Source organism: Panthera leo, chromosome B1, assembly GCF_018350215.1.
Source record: "Panthera leo isolate Ple1 chromosome B1, P.leo_Ple1_pat1.1, whole genome shotgun sequence".
In the NCBI taxonomy this organism is placed as follows: domain Eukaryota; kingdom Metazoa; phylum Chordata; class Mammalia; order Carnivora; family Felidae; genus Panthera; species Panthera leo.
The window spans coordinates 202,332,613-202,350,593 of record NC_056682.1 but is presented as its reverse complement, the minus strand read 5'-3'; the positions used below and the strand labels follow the sequence as shown (position 1 = coordinate 202,350,593).

The 17,981-nt window shown below is 57.4% G+C and overlaps 2 long non-coding RNA genes across 2 annotated transcripts; one reads left to right on the top strand and one right to left on the bottom strand.

The window, feature by feature from the left end:
* Positions 1 to 6,588: 6,588 nt before the first annotated feature.
* Positions 6,589 to 7,759, bottom strand: LOC122218665. The gene is made up of 3 exons (XR_006202053.1): positions 7,688 to 7,759; positions 7,430 to 7,503; positions 6,589 to 6,948 (listed from the first exon to the last, which is right to left on the bottom strand). It is a non-coding gene; the product is annotated as an uncharacterized LOC122218665 (long non-coding RNA).
* Positions 7,760 to 8,431: 672 nt separating this feature from the next.
* LOC122218664 lies at positions 8,432 to 14,102 on the top strand. Its single transcript, XR_006202052.1, has 3 exons — positions 8,432 to 8,567; positions 10,469 to 10,936; positions 13,148 to 14,102. It is a non-coding gene; the product is annotated as an uncharacterized LOC122218664 (long non-coding RNA).
* Positions 14,103 to 17,981: the final 3,879 nt, after the last annotated feature.

Here is a 17,981-nt window from a genome sequence, read left to right as displayed (position 1 = left end):
GAGATCCACAGAACGCACACATGCACGCACACGCAATTGTAGAATTACATGTAACATATGATGTCTTAGAAGGAAAATATGTATAATTCAGAGAACGAGAGCAGCTATTGGAAACTACGAACATGAGAGCAGAAATAAAAACCCAAGTAGAATATAGGAAAATAATATTGAAGAAATCTCTGATAAAGGAGATTGAAGGAATGAAGAGAAGACAGATAGGAAAAGAATAGACAAGAAGAAACCCTAGATTTCCAATTCAGGAGACCTGGAGCTTGATTAACAGAAGTTTCAGAAAGGAGAGAGAAAGTGAGGAGCGGTAGAACTATTGAAGAAATAATTCGAGACAAATTTCAAGATCCAGAGGACAGAAGTTGCCAGGTTGAAAGGACCCATCAAGTGACTTTCACAATGAATAAAAATAGACCCACACTGAGGCAGATTAATGTGACATTTCAGAACACTGGAGGCAAAAATAAAATTTCATAAGCTTTTGAGGAGAAAAATCAGTAAACGGTATAAAATAACCTTTTTGATAGCAACTTTTTGATAGCAACAGTTCCAGTGAATCTTAAATTGCTGAAGGATCACGACCTGTGACCTAGAATTCTATACCCAGCCACACTACCAAGAAAGTATGTAAATATCAACAAGAGTCTCTTAATAAAGATATTCCAGATATGCAAATGAGTTGGCTCAGGCGGTTAAGCGCCCAACTTTGGCTCAGGTCATGATCTCACGGTTCATGTGCCCACGTCGGGCTCTGTGCTGACAGCTCAGAGCCTGGAGCCTGCTTCCGATTCTGTGTCTTCCTCTCTCTCTGCCCCTCCCTTGCTTGCACTCTGTCTCTGTCTCTCTCAAAAAAAAAAAAAAAAAAAACATTAAAAAAAAATGGAGACCAGGCCTAAAACTCGCAGGGAGAGAGAAGCCACAGTAGAGCCAAAGCCTTCTTCAAGCGGCACAACCACCCTTCTCCCACACCCGTGGCCCAGGCTGGATGCAGACGGCTCCGGGTGGAGCCGAGTGAGGGTGAAGGGGCGTATGTCCAGACACAAACATGGTGCCAGGGAGCCCCAGGGCGAGGGCCCCCGCCTTTCAGGAGGACAGACAGCTAGGCTTTCCTGTGTTGCAGGAAGAGGTGCGTCCAGGCCGAATGTGTCACCTGCTAAAGCAGGGGCAGCTCGCTTGCAGGACGTCTCTCTGAGCAAAACAAACGCATGACTTCAGGAGGCGCCTTGTGGCAAGGTCACCCTCAGCTGGCTCCCGGCAGGAGTGAGGCCCGTGTTGCCATCTGCCTGGCAGACCCGAGGACTGATCTGGGTCTGCTCCTTCTCCCTCTGGATGTCAAGTTCAAGTCCCCCAGGCCAGCTCTTGCCCTATAGCTCTGGATACCCCCTTCTCTGACCCCTTGTCCCACCACTCCCTAGCCCCTAAAACCTTCCATGGTGCCCTCTTGAACCGATGACCAGCCATGAGCAACATCCCTTTTTCCTGAACCTTTTGTCGGAACGTGCCCTTGACCCTGCTCTAACGGAAAACGGGTGCTCGCTGGTCCTTCAAAAACAGCACTGCTCTCTCTCTAATGCTTCTCCCTTTGTGGTCCTTGGTGGTTTCCATCCCCAGGTGGGTGATCCCTCCACAACCCTGGCCTGCTCTCCTCTGGAACCCCAACTATGCCAGTCGCCCACTCTCATGGCCACACACCAGGCGTTGTGACTGTGACCGTGAATTCTCCCTGCTCCCTAAACACAGTCTCAAGCACCCACTCAGCAGTCACCACCCTGTCTCTGTCTGGTTGACTTGCCCCGTGCCCAGCCTCGGCAACTTCAGCTGCTGGGACTCACCACACCCCAATCTCACCCACTGCTGACCCCCTCACCACGTGTTTACCGCTTATCACCCCCTTTGTCCACCTTCTCCCCTGCCAGCTGCCATGGCGGGCATCAAACACTGCTGGCAACAACGTCCAGTTCCTTGAGTCTTCTGTTCCTCAGACCAGTGACCCAAGTTGTCCCCCAGGATGTGGACCACAGGCTGGCCATTTTTGCATCTTTGTCTTGTGCCTATGTCTGCGTCCTCTTTCCTCTGGACCGTGTGCTCTCTGAGATCAGTTGTTTCTCCTGCATCTCTGTCTCCCGTTGCCCAGAATTGTTGCTCAGTGAAAGTTTGTGGAAAGGATGGATGATGGATGAATGGATACATGGGTAGATGATGGATCGACGGATGGATGGAAGGATTGAAGGGTGGGTGGTAGATGGATGGATAGATGGGTGGTGGATGGTGGAAGAATGGATGGGTGGATGGATGGATGGGTGGTGGATGGATGGTGGAAGAATGGATGGATGGATGGATGGTGGATGGATGGATGGTGGATGGATGGATGGATGGGTGGATGGATGGATGGGTGGTGGATGGATGGTGGAAGAATGGATGGTGGATGGATGGATGGATGGTGGATGGATGGATGGGTGGTGGATGGATGGTGGAAGAATGGATGGATGGATGGATGGATGGATGGATGGATGGATGGGTGGATGGATGGATGGGTGGGTGGATGGATGGATGGATGGATGGGTGGTGGATGGATGGATGGATGGATGGATGGATGGATGGGTGGATGGATGGATGGGTGGGTGGATGGATGGATGGATGGGTGGTGGATGGATGGATGGATGGATGGATGGGTGGATGGATGGATGGGTGGGTGGATGGATGGATGGATGGATGGGTGGTGGATGGTGGGTGGGTGGATGGATGGTGGATAGATGGATGGATGGATGCATAGATGAAGGGCTATGGATAAATTGATGGAAAGACAGAAGACAGAAGACAGATGGATAGATGGAAGGATGAAGGATAAATTCCTCCCTTGTTCCCAGCTCAGTCCTAGAATAGGCTGCCTTTTGTCAAAAACTAGGTGCCACATCCCTGGTGACGATGGAAAAAGGAATGGATGGTGAAGATCTCATACCCACTTCAGATCCAGAACGGGCCCACGAGAGACTCAAGTGGGATCTGCTGGCCAAAGGAGGCTGGTTGAGGTTGGCAGCTCTAAGCTTCCTTTTCCAGGCTCCAGACGGTCCCCCACTCCCCCTGCACCCGGTGCTTCTGCCCATTCAGGCATCATGTTCCCAAGGAGGTGGGGGCTGGCCTGGAGACGCCTTCCCCGGGCAGGTAGCTGTGGAGGGGATGTGGGGACCCCTCCCCCGTCTTCCCCTGGGCCCCTGCACCAGTGCCCCTCGCCCTCCCTGGAGCATCCTGTGCTGACCGAGCCGGGAAGCACCCCACCCGGGTACCTGGATATCGCTCGGTTGTTCACCCCACACAAGGACAATTAACTTGTCCGCTATAAACGCCCACTTCGTAGTTCCGACATGAAACTCCCACCAGGCTGAAACTTGGTGCAGAACAGCAATCACTGAAAATAGGCTTTAAAAAAATTGACGTTCTTATAAGAGTTCACCCTCCTCTGCGCACCAGCCTCCCCCAGGGAGGCACATACTTAGGTCCTTTCGTGTGACTCTGACTTTGTGATGCGAGGTGCACTTGAAATGGCTCTGGGCCCAGCCCCCCCGCCCCCCTTCCCCCCCCCCCCCCGGCCCACCACGCCGCGAGGTCCCCACTGTGCCGCCGGGTCTCGGGGTGAACCTGTGCTCGGTGCCCCGGCCGCCGCCACCTGGGCGCCCAGTGCTTTACGAAGCAGCCCGGTGCCCAAGGCCCTGACTCAACGAGCTGTGGAATGTGGGGAAGGGACTTCGTTTCATGATGACGGGAGGGAGGGACGTGTGCATGGTCTCAGGAAGCTCACACCCCTTCCTGGGGCCGTGTGGCCGTCTCCTGAATGGGGACGGGGCCGCCGGCCTCCTGCCCACGAGGGAGGCAGTGAGGGCTGCGTGGGCTGCGAGCGGTGGGCTGTGTCTGGTACCCTGCTGGGAAGCATCCTGTGAGGGCGGGACTGCCCCCCCCAGCTCACAGGTGAGGACATGAAGGTCTAGGGAGGGGAGGTTGTTTGTTGGCGGTCAAACAGCTATACAGGTGCAGAGGCAGGATCTGAACCCACGTCGGCCGATGTCACCCGGCAGGCGAGGGTGCGTGACGGTGGCGACTCTCTCCGACCTCCTCCTGCCCCGCTGCACCCCGTTTCTAAGTCCGGCTTCTACGGTGTTTGCCGTAAACCAGGAGCCTGTTCGTCCTCAGGGCGGATTTTGCCAAGCGCTCCCTGTGTGTCAGGCACGGGATTCTCTGCCCTCACGGGGCTCCCCTCCCAAGGCAAGTAGGCAGGAAAACGCAAGTTCTTGTAAGTGGTTGCCAGCTGGTATTGACGGCTGTCGTCTCAAGATGGAGGGAGTCGCTGTGGATCCCAGACCCGGACCTTGAAGAGAGTGCTCTGCGCTGACACTTGAGTCTTGGTCTCTAAGTGGAGATGCCTGGCCGCTGGCCCGCTGAGGGCCCCCCAAGGGGCGCAGGTGAAAGCGTTAATAGCAGTGATCGTGAACTGCATCAGGACCCCTGCCTTCCAGGGAGGGTCTGGCCCTTGCTCCAGTCCGGTTAAGAAAGTTACAGAAGGCCACCGGCCCCCGCCACCCCCTCTGCACCACAAAGCCCCGCCTTCCCCTTCCTGCCGGTAACCGGTAACTGGTAGTGGCTTTTTGTCACCTTCTTTGTAGTCTTACACCACTGGTGGCACCGTTTAGGGGTGCTCTTTATGGAGATGGAATCGTGCCGCGTGTGCCCTTTGTGTGTTTTTCTTCCTCCGTCAAAGTCCCGTCGGTGAGACTCACCCACCTTCCGAGCAGCGCTGGTTCCTGCGCTCTCGTGGCCCCCGGACATCATTCGGCCTGGGGAACACACTGCACTCCCTTCACCCTGTCCGCTGGCCGTCTGGCTTGTTCCCGACCTCGCGACTGTCAGCAATGCTGCTAAGGACAGGCCTGTATAAGCTCGTGCCTTGTCGGAGTATGGAGAGTTCACATAGAATAGACTTGCTGGGTCACACGGTTTGCATTTCCTCGGGTTCAGCAGATGGGGCAACAGAGTTTCCCGAGGGGGTCAAAGGACGGACGACCCACGTTCCCGCCGGCCCTTGATGTCCTCAGGCCGTCCCCACCTCGTGGTTCTGCAGTTCCCAGGGGGCTCGCTAACAGTTCCGGCCATGATACAGGTACACGCTGGCTCACCCCGGCCAGCCATTTGGATTTCCCCCCCGGGAAGATCCCACCCGAGGGCTCTCTAGTTTTCCCCTGTTGCTTTTGCCTTTTCTCGTTGGTTTACCAACCTCTACTTCAAGATCATGAATACACTCTTGTATGTTATCTTCTGAATGCTTCGCTTTTTATGGCTCGGTCTTTAATCCAGCTGGAATGCATTTTTGAGGATGGATTCAGGTGGGAGCACAATTTCTCATCCCCCATCACACACGCAACCTGTCGTCCCAGTGATGTTTACCGAGATGCCCTCTCTTTTCCCACCACGGGGCTGTGTCACCGTCGTCTTAAATCAGGGGTCCACGCAGACAATTGTGTTCTGCTTGTTTGTTAGTCTTTCCCACAGCGACCCCACACCGTCTTGATTATGAGGGTTCACGACGTGCCCTGGCATCCACAGGAACATGTCTTCTCACACCTTTCCTGGCTTTGTGTTTGAGCTGTTGTTGTGCTTTGCAAAGGTCACCTTCAGTGAGGTCCCCCTCAGCCATCTGCTAGTTCGGCAAACTCTCCCCCACCCCCCGCACCCCCAGCAGCCCACCTGCCCCTCACCCTGCCCCGCTGTTCATCTTCCACAAAGTCTTTATTATATTACCCTTCGGCCATGCTGGGTAAGCCGCTTCTTGGGGTGATGTTCCTCGAGGGTCTCGCTGCTGGGACGAAACCTGCACAAGGCAGGGTCTCTGATGAGTGTATTTTCTGATGTATCCCAAGTACCAGGAACCATAAATGTTTGCTGAGTCGAATTTGTATTTCCATGTAGATCTTAGAATCAGAATGTTAAGTTCCACAAAAACTCAGGTAGGATCTGGATAGAAATTTCTTTGGTTCATTTTTTTTAAAATGTTTATTTACTTTTGAGAGAGAGAGAGAGAGACAGACAGACAGACATAGTGTGAGCCAGGGAGGGGCAGAGAGAGGGGGAGACACAGAATCCAATGCAGGCTCCAGGCTCTGAGCTGTCAGCACAGAGCCCGACACGGGGCTCGAACTCATTGACCGTGAGATCATGACCTGAGCTGAAGTCAGACGCTTAACTGACTGAGCCGCCCAGGTGCCCCCCAAATTTCTGTGGTTCTATAAATTGATTTGGAGCAAATTAATGAATTTGGGGAGAATCTGTATCGAGTCTTCTACTCCACAAACATGGTCTCTCCAATTCTTTAGATCTCCTTTAATGTCTCTGGTGATGTTTTGTAATTTTCCTGGTAGTGATCTTATACCTTAGTTCTAGATTTTTGATATTTTCGCTGCTGCTGTGACATCTGTTTATGAAACTTTACGTTCCCAACAGCGTTGCTACCACATAGAGATAAAGTTTGAGTCCTGCACATAGACTTTGTATCCCCCGCCTTTGCCGAACCCACTGCGAACGATCGTCACTTCTCCCAAGACTCCTTAGCGCCTCTTACACACACACACGCGGTCACGTCCGGAGAGCAAAGGCGGTTTTGTCTGGCCGCGCAGGCCGACCGCCGCATCCGGGCTGACGTCGGAGAGCAGCGGGCGCCGACGGGCCTCTTGGTTTCCTTGCCAATCCGAGAGGGAACGCGTTCGACATTTCCCCGCTAACTTGGACCGGCGCTCTAGGTTCCCGGGAGAGGCCTTCGCCGGCCCAGCCGCGGCCCCTCCTCTAGCTCGGCCGCTCTCGCAGAAATCACGTTTTCTGAACGCTTCCTCGGTGTCTACGGAGACGGTCAACACGTGAACGCGCGAACCTTCCTTGGTGCCTGAGCGTCCTCGTGGTCTGGGGAGGGGAGCGCAGCTCGTTGGGGGGGTAGGGAGGAGGTGGGGGGGGGAAAGGAGGGAGGGGGGGGAAGGGAGGGAGGAGACGGGGGGAGGGAGGCGGGGGGGGGAGGGAGGAGGCGGGGGGGGGGAAGGGAGGGAGGAACGGGGGGAGGGAGGAGGCGGGGGGGGGAGGGAGGAGGCGGGGGGGGAGGGAGGAGGCGGGGGGGGGAGGGAGGAGGCGGGGGGGGGAGGGAGGAGGCGGGGGGGGGGAGGGAGGAGGCGGGGGGGGAGGGAGGAGGCGGGGGGGGAGGGGGGGGGAGGAGGCGGGGGGGGAGGGAGGAGGCGGGGGGGGGGGGGGGGGGGAGGGAAGACCACAAGCGCCCCTCCCCCGCCAGCAGGCCTCCCGCAGCCCCTCCCTTGCTGCGTTTTCTCGCACAGGTGCCTCCCTCGTGATCCAGAGTCCGTTCCCGACCCACCCGTTTATCCAGGGACACACGCACCAAGCTGCCGTCTCTCGGGTCCGTGTCACCCTGGGGCCGAGTAGCGACGACTGGGAAAGCCCCATGCGCAGAGCCTGCGGGAAGTACTTACCTGGCCAATCCGAAGTGGTTCCCCTGCCCTACCTTCCCTTTCCCGTGAAAAGCACTTGCTCCAAGCCTGCCCCCCCCCCCCCCCCCCCCCCCCCCCCCCCCCCCCCCCCCCACGGCCCTCGGAACCTCAGGCCTCTCTTCTCTAGGGATCTGTGACACTGAGCTTACCTTTCAGCGGCATTGACCTCTGTGTCACCACGCAGTCACCTTTATACATGAAGACCCAGCACAGGACACCCCTCCAGCATCACGACCTGGAGGCGCGGGGCAAGGGCGGAGATGGGGAGCTGGGGCGAGCACATCCGTGTGCCCCCCGCGGCGAGCACGCAGCTTGCGGATGTGCGCAGGCGTCAGCAGCCCGGCGCGCAGCCGCACCTGGTCAGAACGGAAGCGCCGTGGCCGGAACAATGCGCCACGCACCACGCCTTTTTGCGCAAGCGGGACCCTCCCGCGTGGGCGTCAGATCCAGGCTGGGCGTGGGCCGGGCGCTGCGTTCTGCACGTCCCGACCACGCAGGAGAGACAGCGCGCTTCGACCAGCCACGCTGGAAGAAACGCAACTGCGGCCCTGTTTCTGTTCCTTCCGTGGAACGTGACGCAACACTGTCGTACGCCGAGATGACTGAGAACATGTGGCCAAGAAGGGCAGGACAAAGGATTATAGAGACGGATCAGGCGGCTCGTTGATGCAAAGACGCCGTTCCCTCCACGTTTTGTATGTTTTGGGTTTTCTTTTTTTTTTTTTAATGTTTATTTATTTTTGAGAGACAGAGATGTGGCACAGGCCAGAGACACAGAGACACAGAGACACAGAGAGGGAGACACAGAATCCGAAGCAGGCTCCTGGCTCCGAGCTGTCAGCACAGAGCCCGAGGCGCGGGGCTCGAACTCACGGACCACAGATCATGACCTGAGCCGAAGTCGGACGCTCAGCCGACTGAGCCCCCCAGGCGCCCCATGTTTTGGGTTTTCTAAACTCGGAAGTTGTCTTAGTTTTTTTTCTGACTCTGAATCGACGTCCACTCTGATGCCTGGCTTCATTTCCATAGGTTTGTATTCTTTTCTTTAGAGGGTGCCTTGGGTCGGCTCCAGGAGCCCCAGACCAGCTTGGCTCCTGTGCCTGCCGCTGCCAGCTGGGCCACGTGGGAGTGGCTGTCCTGGGATCCTGCCTGGAGGTGGCCACCTTCCCTGTGCGCCTCCCTTCCTTCCTTGCCAAGCCCTTGCCAGGTGTCCGCAACACGCTGGACAGGGGTCATAAGGAGCCGAGCTGGGCCAGGACTGTGCTGGAGATGCCCCAGGCTGCAGAAGGGGTCAGACATGGTAAACGGGACCGTCTGGCTCCTGATCATTTCTTCTCAACTGGGGGCAGTTTTGCCCCAGCGGACAGGTGTCATCGCCTGGAGATGAGTTGATCATTGCATTCGGGTGGAGGCCGTGCTGCTGATCTCTAGGGGTAGAGCAAGGGACACCGCTAAGCGTCCGGCTGTGGCCACGGCAGCAGGAGCACGGGCTGGGGAGCCCCCGTGCCGAGCCGAGGCGTGGCTGGTCCCAGGGCCTGGAGGCTGGAGGTGCTCTGGCCACTCGCCTGGCCTGCTGGCCCCAGAAGCAGTCTGACTTCCCGCGGGGGAGAGTGTGGTGGCGGGACAAGGTCCCATTTCACAGGTGGGAGGGCTGTGTCCGCTTCCGTGGCCGGCCCAACAGCACACAGCTCAGGGTTTGAATCCCAGTTACTCTGCCCAAGAATGGTTCCTGTGTGTGGGGAAACTCGACCTTCCTAAACGATTTTTATGTTGTGCTCTCAGCTTCTGGGAATTCAGAAAGCAAGTTACCTTTCCCCACTTTACAGGCGAGGAAAATGGGCGGGGGCAGAACTTTCCTCCCACCGCCAGCCCAGCCGGCTGCCAGCCCCCTGCGCTCCCAGCCCCAGGACTTGCTCGGCCAGAGGCTGTGCCCCGGGTCCTGGAGACCCTCTGAGCTTGGGCCTCGAGATCCTGGTTCAGGACCCTGACAAGGGGGAGCTGCTCAGATCTCTCAGAACATAGCAGTTGGCTAATTGGGAAAGAAAATTACCCTCAGGAGGTCTCGGGGCCTTCTTAGGTCTTCCAGGGGTGATGGAATTAAGTGTAACACCAGACTGCGGGATGGCCAGGAGGTGCAGTTGTAGGGGGAGCAGGATGAGGGTGTGGTGGAGGTCCGTCCAGGCCCACCGGTACCCCCTGGGCTACAGCACACTCAAGGCAGGGCTGAGAGGTCTCCCTGCCTGCTCTAGCCTCCAGGCCTGGCTTCCCCGTCAGGGTGTGTCGGCCTGTCCGCGGCCTGTCCGCTGCACTGCCCTTGGGCGCAGGGCTGGGGTTTGCGAGCAGGGCCAGGTGTGGGCTCTGTTCTCCACGGCTCTGCAGCCAGGCCTCGGTTTGCCCATCTGTAAAGGGGGCTGGGATGTCTTCCCGTCTGTGCCACACCAGCTGCTTAAGTGTAAATAGTGCATCAGGGGCCCTGAGGTGGGGGGGTCTGGGCAGGCAGGGTGGTTTCTCCAGAGTAGCTTCAGGTCAGGGAGGGACTGAGCTGGGAGGTGGGGGGGAATGTAGCTCCTGGCTGGGCGGAGGCTCCAGGGCAACACCAGGACCCCTCGGGGGTGGGTGGGCCCCCTGCCTATCCCTGCCTGTGCCCTTCCAATGACCCGTGAGTGAGAACAGCCTGGGAGGGAAGGCCGGAGGGGCTGGAGGGAAGGGGGGGGGGCAGGCCCTGGTGCTGGGGGGACCTTGGGCTCCTGTGCTCGCTGCCTGAATTCTGTTCCCTGGCCCCCGGGGAAGACAGCTCTGTTTCCCTTGCAGTGGACGGGCCGGGTGGATGCTTCTGGAACATGGTGCCAGGGGCCAGGGAAGCTGGGCACGTGTGGGTCTATGAACCGTGATAGGCAGGCTTCTGTAGAGGCAGGTTTTTTTCCTTCCAGCCTTTCGCTAACGGGTTCAAAGCCGACGGAGAGCGGTGGCACACTACTGGCTGATCAGCTTTGGTGGGAGTCTACACCCCGGAAAGAGGCAAACGCTACCAATCGGGCCTTTCCCCACCGAGAGCTGGCTGAGTTCTGGGAACCGCCCTGCGCCCCCACTCTTGGCCCCGGGGGAAGGACGCGGCCCTGCAGGGCTGCCTCTGGGGTCTGCCTGGTCACCCTCTTTCCCGACCGGAAAAGCCCAGCCCAGGCCAGCCGGCCAAAGATGATGCCTGCGTACGTCTCCCATCAGAGGGCGCAGAGGCCTTGCTGCCCCCTCTTCTGTCCACGGCCCCTGCTCACGCTCCCTCTCCTGGTGGCTTGGGGAACGCCAGAGCCCTGTCACCGAGCATTCCCGGGGAGGCTGCTGTGGCAGCCAGCCTGGGGGCCCCTCCGCGGCCCCGGACGAGCGTCTCCTCCTTACTCATGGTAAGCGTGTGGCCCCGCGTGCCGTGAGCGAGGCGCCCCCCCCCACCTGCAGTCTCAGAGCCTGCAGCCCACCCCTGCTGGGGGAACCCCCCCAGGGCACTTCACTGTCCCTGCTCCCAGGAAGACGTGGCCGGTCTGCGGGCGGTGATGACTGGGTTTGGGGCAGGGGACCCTGAGCTTGTGGGGGAGGGGTCCTTCCATGCTGGGGTCCTGGTCCCTTCGGCTCCCGTGGGCCCCGAGTTCATGTGTCTGGGACGTTACACGGGGAGGGATTGGGGCAGAGCCCAGGATTAAAGTGGGGGGCGAGGTCTCTGGACCAGAAGGGGGTTCCGTTCCTGCTGTTTGGGGGTTGGCGCCAACAGCTGTGATGTCCCGCTCTGCCCGCGCGGTGGTGGTGGTCTCGCGGGGCAGTCCTTGGGAGGGGCCTCCACTTACCCCCCTCTGCTTGGGGGCCGTGTCTGTCTGGGTGCAGGCAGGGGTGGCGCCCAGCTTGTGTCTCCTGGCCCCTCCCTCCTCTGCTCTCCTAGGCTCTAGCTCCGTCTGGAACGTGCTTCCGCCTGTCCGCTCGTTGTCCTTTGACCCACGGCTCATCCGGCGGAGCTGGCCAGGAGCCCCGTGTCTCCCCGGTGCCTTGGCTTACCGTTGCTGGACCACATGCACTTGTGTGCCATGTCTAATTTTTTTAATGTTTATTTTTGAGAGAGAGAGACAGAGAGAAGAACGTGAGTGCGGGAGGGGCAGAGAGAGAGGGGGGAGACACAGAATCGGAAGCAGGCTCCAGGCTCTGAGCTGTCAGCACAGAGCCCGACGCGGGGCTCGAACCCACGGACCGCGAGATCATGGGGTGCAACGTGGGGACGTGGGGCTCCATCCCACGAACCGTGAGATCGTGACCGGAGCCGAAATCGAGAGTCGGACGCTCAAGCGACAGAGCCACCCAGATGCCCCCGGAGGGCTATGTCTCTACCTGAGAAGTCCAGGAATTTTGTCAGTGAGCCCTCTCGCCCAGCCACACACCCCGTGGCTATTTCTTATCCTGCTTCCCTGAGGCAGGGACTGGAACATTCCAACCCCCACCAGAAAAGCCCTGATAGAGACAGCAGGCCTAGAACACCACACCCAACGTCCCTGTTCCTGCCCACGGTCAGGTCACGGGCTGAACGCCTCCGGCCCCACCTGCGACCACGCTCCCTGCCTGCTCTCCTGCCCGTGCCCCCTGAACCTCTCCCCTAGGAAAATAGCGTCCATCCTGTGGGCAGAGAGGTCGGGTGTTAAGGCCCGAGCCCGCCGCCTCCCCGCACGCCCTCCAGCTGCTGCATCCGAAATACCTCTCTCCCCTCGTCTCGTCCAAGACCTGGTGGCTCGAGTTATTGGCTTCTCTTACCATGAGTTTGTCCGAGTTCGCTCCGCGACAGTGTGGGCAGGCCCGGCCTGGACCTGCGCTCTCTCCCTGCCCAGCCCCCTCGCGGGTTGGAAGCAGGTGGCCAGGGAAGCACCAGGGCTCACCGCTCATTGCCCGAGTTAGCGGCTGGGGTGCATCTCTCCGTGGCGGGGTCCTGCCGTTGACCATTCTGGGCCGGCCACCCAAGAACAGGGCACACACATCTTCCTTTATTTCAAGGAAGCTTTCTTGAGTAATAGTTTAAGCGTTTGTTCTGAGTGGTCACACTTTGGGGGAGGATGTGGCCTTGGTGTTCGAGTACTCCTTCCTGTTCAGATATGAGCAACAGGGGTGCCTGGGCGGCTCCGTCGGTTAAGCATCCGACTTCGGCTCAGGTTGTGATCTCGCCGTTTGTGAGTTCGAGCCCCGCGTCGGGCTCTGTGCTGACAGCTCGGAGCCTGGGGCCCGCTTTGGGTCCCGTGTCTCCCCGTCTCTCTGCCCCTCCCTCCCCCTCTCAAAAATGAATAAACACCAGGAGCGCCTGGGTGGCTCAGTCGGTTGGGAGGCCGACTTCGGCTCAGGTTACGATCTCGCGGTCCGTGAGTTCGAGCCCCGCGTCGGGCTCTGTGCTAACAGCTCAGAGCCTGGAGCCTGTTTCAGATTCTGTGTCTCCTTCTGTGACCCTCCCCCATTCATGCTCTGTCTCTCTCTGTCTCAAAAATAAATAAACGTTAAGAAAAATTAAAAAAAAAAATGAATAAACACCAAAAAAATTAAAAAAACAAAGAGACGTGAGCATCAAAAACGAGCACGACCTCCACTTTTCCCAGGAGCGCTACTCGTCAAGATGCAGAAAACTCACCAGATGAGCATTGCCACGAGCTGATGAAACTTGGGACAGAATATTCCAGTATGCCTTTGAGCTCCAAAGGGAGACCACACAGAGTTCCACAGAAAAGCGGAGGGCACGCTCATTTTTGTTGTTCGCGGCGGCGGGGACCGGCCAGGAGGGCCCGAAGGAAGCGTCCAGGGCGACGGTCATGTTTTGTATCTTCATGGGATTTGCATTTGTCAAAACTCTCTTATTTGCACTCTGATATTTGTCCCATTGCGGGTTGAATTGTGTGCCCCCAAATTCATATGTAGAAGTGCTAACCCCTAGCACATCAGAACGTGACATCATTTGGAAATAGGTCTTTGCGTGTGTAATTAGCTAGGACGAGGTCTTACCGAAGCAGAGTGCGGCCTAGTCCTGTACCACTGGTGTCCCTATAAGAAGGGGACGTTTGGACACAGACACACGGACGAAGAACACCGTGTGGGATGAAGGCATAGATTCAAGGGGATGCATCTACAAGCCAGGAACGAACCCCCAGGAGCCGGGAGAGGCCCGGGGCAGCCTCGGCGGGAATCAGCCCTGCCCACATCTTGACCTTGGACCCCTGCCTCTGCATGGCTGTTCAAGCACTTTGTACTTAGTAACCGAGGCCCCAGAAAGCTGGCGTGGTCGCTGCTTGTAGACTCTAGTAAAGGCTGAACTCCAGGAAATGATAACGCGTGCCGAATTGTTTAGAGACGGAAATCGGGTGGGTTGATGGGTAGAGAGAGGGATGGACAAATGGACAGAGATGAGATACAGTAAGTTTAAGAAGGGGTGACAGTTTGGGTGTAGGGCATGTGGGTGTTCAGCGAATGATTCTTCTCTTCTGCACGCTGGAAGATTTGCAGGATAAAACGTTGAAAAAACCTAGGCGTTTAACTAGACATTTCAGGTGTCTTTGAATAACCAAGCAAAATGACAACTATCTGAGGGGAGGGGCTCTCTTTCTCAGTCAATGCTGCAGTGCCCGTGGGACATGCTCAGGCACTAGAGTGACCATGAGATGGGTCCCTGGGACAGAACCAGCAGAAGGCATGCTTTTCCGTCCTGTCCTTCTCCAAACGTCTCTGCCCGTCCCACGGCCTAAATGGCTGGAGCTCCAGCAGCCATCTTGCACCGCGAAGTGGCTTTGGGGATGGAGGCCGTGCACCGAGGATGGGGAGGACCAGATGGCAGGAGTCTGGGTCCCTGAGGCCATTGTGGAGCTGCCACCCTGAATCGGTCACCTTCACGCTTTTTTACTTAGGAAGGAAACGTGTTTTTATCCTGTTGTGTCTCTTTTGTTGTGATGGGTCCATTACGAGCAGCCAAGCCAAAGCGTAATGGATACGTTATTGTCGGCAGTCACCATAATCGTGACCGCGCTCCTACTGGAGGGGCAAACTGAGGCTCGGAAAGGCGCTTGCTCGAGGTCACACAGCTGGAAGTGGTGGGTCAGCCCAGGTCTGCGTGGTTTAGTGTCTGCCCGGTACTCCTGGGACCCCGGGCCTGGGGGCCACGCGGTGGCTCTCTGTGAGTCACACGATGGCCAGTCTGTCTGGCAAACCACCCCTAGCTACTGAAGTCTGGCTGGAGGGGCCCCCTGGTTTGGGGACAGAGCACCTGCTCAGGGGCAGGCTCTTTTCCCCACCAGCTGTTGAGCGGGTTTTATGAGAATTACTTCCCTCTCCTCCTTGTGTTTGGACAGATTGAGAAGTAAGGCCCAGGAGACAGGTAGATGGAGGACAGGATAGCTTTATCACTGATAAGGGTGGGCTCAGCACGGGACCCCCAGCCCCCCAAAACACACACAGACGAGCTTAGTGATAACGAGAGCCTTCTTACCTGGCCTTTTCCTGGGCAGACTCAAGCTTACCTGCCGCACATGGGGGCGGGGGAAGCAGCCTGGGGCAGGCAGTCCGCAGGGACGGCCTGGGGACTGAGCCAGTGCCACGGTCAGTCCTTCCTGGGGCAGCGAGGAGCCCACGAGCCACCTCCTGGTGCTTCGGAAAGGGAGGCGTGCCCACTTTGTGGACCCAGTAGGGGATGCTGGGGGGGGGGGGGCGTTGGAGACGAGGGGCTGTTCCTTGTGGCAAAATAACTGCTGTGTCACTTTCTGGCCTCCACGGGTGACAAGGATGTGCACATTTAGCGGCACCTGCCCTGTGCCCCTTACGCCGTTTACACCGTCGTCGTGATGGTGGAAACGTGCCACCTACCTGTGCTGGTGGGCGTAGCTGCACGTGTAGCTTCTGGGGTCGCCCTGGAGAACCCCCTTCTCTTCCTAGACCTTCGAAGCCATGGCGGTGCCCCAGGAACATTTTCGTCACTGTGTAAAGTCTCCGGCTTTCGGGGACCGTTCATCCCTTCCTGTGCAAGTGCTTGCTTTGTGCCAGGCCTGAGCCGGGCCCTGAGGAGGAGGCTGGGTCCCCGCACAGAGTGACGGCCGTGAGGGACACGTGGGAAGAGCTGTGGGCACTTGGAGAAGGACCCTCTATGGGGGGGGGGGGAGTCACAAGACCCCCGTCCAGCTTCCCAGGAGCACGGCAGAAATGAACACGGTCGGCTCTGCAGATGTCCACACTGAGGTGTGGCCCTGTGTCATTGTCAACCCCGAATTTCTGCTTCTGGTAGGAAGTGAGAGCAAACGGGAGCAAGAAAGCTGTGGGCACCACCCAGGAAGAGCCTGGGGCAGCCCCAAGGATGGGTGTTGGGGGTAGGCCCTGGGGGTCACCTCAGTCCCTCTGATGCCTGGGTTGGTCTCCCATCACCACTCAGTAAACTCCCACTGTGCTCTTCCCAGGGCTGAGATGCAGGGACTGACAGCGATTGCTTAGGTGCCGTGCTTTACCCCACGATCCATCCGTCCACTTACCCACCCATCCACTCACCCAACATCCATTCACCCATCTCTCCATCCACCCGCCCATTCGTCCCTCCCTCCTTCCCTCCCTCTCTCCATCCCTCCATCCATCCACTTACCCATCCATCCACTCACCCAACATCCATTCACCCATCCATCCATCCGTCCATCCATCCATCCATCCATCATTCATCCACCCACTATCCATCCATCTACCATCCCTCCGTCCCTCCATCCATCAACCGTCCATCCATCTACCATCCCTCCCTCTCTCCCTCCCTCCCTCCACCATCCATCCATCCATCCACTTACCCACCACCCATCCATCCACCCATCCATCATTCATCCACCCACCATCCATCCATCTACCATCCATCCCTCCCTCCCTCCCTCCATTCATCCACTTACCTACCCATCCACTCACCCAACTATCCATCCATCCATCCACCCATCCATCCATCCATCCATCACCCATCCATCCATCCATCCATCCATCCACCACCCATCCATCCATCCATTCATCCATCCATCCACCACCCATCCATCCATCCATCCATCCACCACCCATCCACCCATCCATCCATCCATCCATCCACCACCCATCCATCCATCTATCCATCCACCACCCATCCATCCATCCATCCACCACCCATCCATCCATCCATCCATCCACCACCCATCCATCCATCCATCCATCCACCACCCATCCATCCATCCATCCATCCACCACCCATCCATCCATCCATCCACCACCCATCCATCCATCCATCCATCCACCACCCATCCATCCATCCATCCACCACCCATCCATCCATCCATCCATCCACCACCCATCCATCCATCCATCCATCCACCACCCATCCATCCATCCATCCACCACCCAACCATCCATCCATCCATCCACCACCCATCCATCCATCCATCCATCCACCACCCATCCATCCATCCATCCACCACCCATCCATCCATCCATCCATCCATCCACCACCCATCCATCCATCCATCCACCACCCATCCATCCATCCATCCATCCACCACCCATCCATCCATCCATTCATCTGTCCATCCACCATCCATCCATCCATCCATCCATCCACCACCCATCCATCCATTCATCCATCTATCTGCCATCCACCTATCCACCATCCATCATCAATCCGTCTATGTATTCACCATCCACCCATCCATCCATTTATCATCCACTCACCCATCCACTTATCCATCATCCTTCCACCCATTCCCCATCCATTCAGCAGTCATTTACAGATCACCCACCATGCCAAGGTGCTGGGGGCCCAGTAGTTACTCAGGATATCCATTGGTCCTATACTCTGTATTGGGCTTTCTGCTGGGGGGAACAGACAATTAGCAGCTGGTCTCCAATGGTAGGAAGCATGTAAAAGAAATAAAATAGTGAGATGGGATAGAGAGTTGTGAGGTCCCTGAGGGGCTCAGTAAATAGCCTGCTCTTCTGTTCTGCATCCTGAACCCATGGAGAAATGAGTCAAAAAAGCAGTAGCTGGAAACCTCAAAACTTTTACTAGGCTGATTTCTTCCCCAAGTGAAGCAGGCTCAGTGCCAGCATCCATGAGACTTTTAGGGTCACGGAAACGTTTGAAATCCTTTTAAAAGCAGAAGAAAACACAATCCAGCTTAGATTATGTTCATCTTTGTACCAACACAGTTGTGAAATGTATTTTTTGATGTTTGCATTGAAAGTAAGGGAGCTACAGAGGTCACCATGTGGGTTTGCCCTCTACTCCCGACAGAGGCTGGTCAGAGAACATTCCTTAGTGTGAAGGCCAGGTGGGCCTCCCACCCCAGCATAAGACGGCGTGCGGTCGCTGGCTGAGCAGCTGGGTGAACCCCGCCCCAATTCACCAATGCATGGGGGTGGGATGAGAACAGGGAGCAGAGGCGGGAATTAGAGTGACCCATTTTC